Raw genomic sequence first — 5,469 nt, 5'->3', positions numbered from 1 at the left:
GGGAGAGAAGATGCGGGGCCAAAATACCAATAAAATATTTATAGTAGGAGTAAGGCAATCCGTCCGGTCCCGGGGCTTTACGAGAAGGGAGGTGTTTGATTGTGTCCAATAATTCCTCTAGTGTAATGTCTGCATTAAGGGCGTCCATGTATGAGGATGTTACTCTCGGAAGTGACAAGGGGTCAAAAAAATTGTCAAATGATGACTGTGTGAGAGACGGGTGAAGGTCCGGGGTCAGACAATTATATAATTTCCCATAAAATGAGCCAAAAAGTGTTGCCATGGCCCGAGGGTCATAAGTAGGGCTTCCATCTGGCTGTATTAGAAGATCGGGCATCGTAGAAGGGGACTGAGTTTTGAGATGGTTGACTAACATACGGTGTGGCTTGTTAGAAAATTCGTAAAATTTCTGTTTAACCCAAAGGAGAGACTGTGCAGTCTTATTGGAGTCAAAAGCTTTAATTTGGGCATGTAGAGATGCCACCCTCTGAAGCCCCAAAATAGATGGCCTATTCAGTAACCGACGTTCCGCCACCAAGAGCTGTTGTATGAGAGAGGCCCTAGCACTCGCCGAGGACTTTTTTAAACGAGAACCCATGGAAATACAAAGTCCACGAAAAACCGCCTTGTGGGCCTCCCACAGAGATGAAGAAGAAGCTACGGAACCGACATTAAGAGTGAAATATGAATCGAGTCCCCGTGACAATTCATCCCTAAGATGATCTGTGGAAAGAAATGTCTCATTAAGGCGCCAGTGACACGGTTTGGACACAGCAGGGGGAAAAAAAAGATTTAAGGTCAAAGAGGCATGGTCAGACCAAGTGATGGGATTGATTTCAGAGGAAACCAGAAGTGGGAGCAAAGAGGCAGAGATGAAAAAATGATCTAGGCGCGAATAGCTACGGTGAGGGTTGGAGTAAAATGTAAATTGTTTATGAAGAGGGTGTTTAATCCGCCAAGCGTCAAAGAGACGATGCTCCCTAATCAATTTACGAAACGATTTTGAAGAGGAGCATTGCCGCTTCGAGGGGGTGGATTCAAAAAGCACCTTCCTATCTTTATGAGGGGAAACAATCAGATTGAAATCACCCCCTACAATCACCTGTGAGGTAATAATGGAATCCAGATTAGCGAGCGATTGGGACAGGAATTGCAGTTGACCTGTATTGGGAGCATATAAATTCAACAGAACAAGGGGAGTCTCGCCAAGCATACACTCTAAAATAATATAACGACCCTGACGGTCAACTTTGGAGGAAACAACCCGAAGGGAGCAGTGTGACCCAATAAGGATTGCCACCCCGGCCTTCCCAGAGGGATCAAAGGCCGAGTACGCTTGGGAAAAAAATCTCGAGGCAAAACGGAAAGAGCCAGTCGATTTGAAATGGGTCTCTTGGACAAAAATAATGTCTGCTCCTGAGGATCGGAATTCCTTCAAAGCCATCCACCGTTTTTGAATGGAGTTGAGGCCCTTGACGTTATATGACAGAAACCGCAAAGCCATTATAAAATAACGACAACGGTTTTACATGTAATAGCATGAAAAATGAATGGAATACCATCGATGTAATACAGTAAAAAACAAAAAACATCAAACAGTTGAACACAATACTTTGCAAGGCAATAGTGTAAAGAACAAAAAACAGAGAAATAAGTATCCGCAAGGATATAAACTCGGGAGCAACAATGTGACCCAAGTCGTCTAAGCCTATGGCTAGACAAAATCGGGAGCAGCACGACAACCAGAACATCGGAGAGGACGTCAAACCCGGCCAGCAAAGAAAAAGTAATCAAAAATGAAAAAAGCACCCAACACAATTTGGCCGGACAGATAAGGGAAACCCGTGGGAAAATTGTGTAGAGAAGAAAAAAAAAAAAAAAAAAAAAAAAAAGTGCAAGAGAGAACCAAAAACCCAGGAGGAAAAGGTTCATCACCAGATCCAGAAGGTAGCCCCAGAGATTCGTCAAGCAGGTGGATCAGTTGACCGAGGATGGCGCGGACGTTGTGGGGTACGTGAAGGTCTCTTCCGACCTCTGCAAACCGGGGTCCAAATCCCGCTGGGGGTGGCGGACGGACGAGACGGAGTTGGTGGCAGAGAGGACCCATCCTCTGACAGAGGCGGAAGTCCCAGGCGTTTTAGGAAGGAGTCCGCCTCATGAAGATCACGGAGCACAACTTGGGTATTGTCCCTATTTACGACCAACCGAAAGGGAAACCCCCATCGGTAAGGGACATGGTGTTGTTGAAGGTGCATGGTAATCGGCTTCAGGTCTCGTCGCTTAGCCAGCGTAATCGGGGACAGGTCGCAGAAGAGTTGGAGTCTGTCACCCTCAAAATCCAGCGATGATTTATGACGAACAGCAGAAAGTAGAGCTTCTTTGCTTTGAAAAAAATGAAAGCGAACAATAACGTCGCGTTGTCTGGTGCCTTCAGCAGGTTTTGGGCCCAAGGAGCGGTGAGCCCTATCCATACGCCAATCTGCTACTGGAACTAAGGGGGCAGTGGCAGTAAAGAAGGACAGAAGATGACGGTGCAGCTGTGCATCTGCAATAGACTCGGACATACCGCGAATACGGATATTTTGGCGCCCTTCCCTGTTTTCCAGGTCCTCTTGCTGGAGCTGCATTTGGGACATGGAGTGCTTCAAGTAAGCGTTATCTTCTTCCAGTACGTGGACGTATTGTACCAAATTATCAAACTCGTTTTCCAATCTGTCCGTGCGGTCTCCAATCTGGGCAATTTCCCCTCTAAGCTCCAAGGCCAGCTTTCCCACCTCCGTGGATATGGACGCAGTAATGTTGCGCAAAAAATTTTGTAACTTATCATCCAACGCCGACAATGTGAGGGAAGCTGATGAGGTGGCCTGCTGAGGTGCCTGGATGGAGGGAGGATGCTTCCCTGATGCAGACTGCTCCGCAACCCCCCCAGTAGCATGCTGGGGCTCATAGTCCTCCAGCAGTGATTGTGTCAGGGCAGAGGCTGGAACATCCTTGGGTGCAGTACCCTCTGCGACCACCGGGGGGCCGCGATCCCTTCCTGGGCTCCCAGCCATACTAGAGGCCGGGGATTGCGGCCTGGAGAGGAACCGCCGGAGCGGCGACGGCCGCGGGTCACGTGACTGCGGGGAGGGGGGCCTCCAGCGCCCTATCTTCCCCATCAAGTCTCCTCAAGTGCCGGGCCGGGTGCGGGGTATGTAGGACTCACCCACAGCTGAAGAGGAGTGGAAGCGGCTGTCGGGTGAGTCTTTACTGGCCGGGGATGAGCGGAGCTCACTTAAAGTGCGGCCGCCATCGATCCTGGACGCGCATGCGCCCCTAGCTGCTGACTTTTAAAAAAACAGCCACTTACCTGTCCCTCAGTCCCGTGGTGTGTCCCCTGCAGCCTGTTTCTCCGGCTGTACTGTATTCCAAGAGGCCGGCATCTTCAGTGTGGGCACCTGGCTGTGACAGCTTGTGGCTTCACAGTCGGGTGCCCACTGTGCATGCACGAGTAGCGCTGCGCTTCGTGAATGGTCCTGTAGTCTTCTGGGACCTGTCACGTGTCAAAAAACCCAAAAGACTACAGGGAGGGAGGGAGGACACCTTCCGTTTCTGATCGCCGTGGGAGCGGGTACCTGTCAAATTCAGGTACCCGCTCCTTCCCCCGGCTCCCCAAAGGTGCCAATCCTTAATGGGGAGCGGGGGAGCAGTCCTTAAAGCGGAACTTCCCCTTTTGGGTGGACCTTTGCTTTAAGTACTGGAAACTGACCTCATGTCAACCTGCTGTAATCCCCTGTACAGCAGAGCTCAGACTGGTAGAGGGAGGAGCAGAATAAGAAGCCAATCAAGTTTGCCACATGAATGTGTGCTAATGAGTAACATGTTGACTGGAAGAGAAAGCAGAGTGAATGGAGGGGTGAACAGCTGGTTCTCCACCTCCACTGTCCAATCACAGGCTGTAGGCATGGAGGGGATCAGGCTATACTGTTTAATCGCAGCAGATAAAAGTAGGGTCACTAGACTTATTGTGCTGTCTGTCAAAGCTTTATCAATTTTAGGATTATGTGGACAGAAATACAAATCCGTTGTTGTGTAAAACAGCTTCTAAATATGTGTATATCAAATGTGTACTTAGCTGTTTTCCTGGAATTTGGTGTTAAATAAATAAAACACAAGTGCAGGCAACATTGCTATGTTTATAACCCCAGGTTATTCTGCTTTCAATTATCTCTTATTTACTGTATCTTTGTATGTGTCTTTTTGGATTATTCACACAATTAGATAAAATCCTTTGTTATACATCACTTGCAAAATTCACAACTACTCAGACTGAAAAAAAGTGGATCCAAGTCAAACCTAGGGCACTTTTAGTCTCAGGTATGCAAATCATTAATCTGTATTATCTATAGGTACAAACAAAGATTTACTGTATAATTTAATTGGTATCACAGTCCTGAGATCTGTAATTTTGCAAATGTATCCAATAAGGTGCTAAAGTGTAGCAGGTAGTATTCCTGTGTCATATGAGCATTAACTCCCTTAACACAAGTTTCCTCCTTTAAACATAAAAGTTGAAATTTTTTCTATATGAATGTAAAGATGTGCATTTAGGACCCTATATGCACTTTAAAATATGATATATCATCTGAAAAGGGCGAACCTGCAGAATAAAAAGATGGTAGTCACAAACTTTCATGTTGCAATATTTACACAACTGTTTTTCAAAGTTATATTTTCAATAAAATATGGACCAAAGTTATGAGACTCGAAAAAATAGAAATCAAATGTCTCAAGCATTAAAATGAGTGCCCCTGCTAATTGGCAAAAAATTACAATGCCCAAAATTATTGGGCAAACTTAAGACTTATGGTTTTCCTGATGTACAATCTGCTCAATTCCCCACCAACAAACATTACCCTAACATATATAACTAAGTGGGAAAGTGATCTTCAATGAAAACTCTCAATTTAAAAAATTTACAGAATCCTTCTTTATACCCACAAAACATTGAGGTATACTAAGTTCCAGGGACTGAGTTTTAAAATCCTCACATGATAGTATCGACCTCTGGTGCATGTTGGAGATGTGGCCTCGCTGTAGGAAACATCCAACACATCTTCTGGAAATATGACATTCTGTAAAGTTTGTTCTGAAGTGGGATGCATGTAGCAAAACATTACAGGTTTTGTGATTCCCATGGATCCTGCATGTTTCCTCCAGAACCACCACAATACACCAAGGATGATATATAAATGATCGGTCCCACCACATTTGATTTATGCAGCTAGAAGCCATATTCCAGACTTATGGAAAAAATCCCACTATATGACTTGCCAAAGGTGATTGACATTCAGCGAATGGAATCTTCTCGGATAAAGGTACACATCATTAATTCTGGTGGAAGTGGTTCTACTGGAATGAGTCCACCTCTACCCCTTCTACCCCTGAATATAAAAGTCTGTTCGAAACAGATCTTTTACAAGCGAAATT

This window comes from Staurois parvus, unplaced genomic scaffold (genome assembly GCF_062004578.1).
Source record: "Staurois parvus isolate SC_StPar_1 unplaced genomic scaffold, SC_StPar_1.0 ptg000544l, whole genome shotgun sequence".
NCBI classification, from domain to species: domain Eukaryota; kingdom Metazoa; phylum Chordata; class Amphibia; order Anura; family Ranidae; genus Staurois; species Staurois parvus.
Note: the sequence above shows the minus strand (reverse complement) of the source record.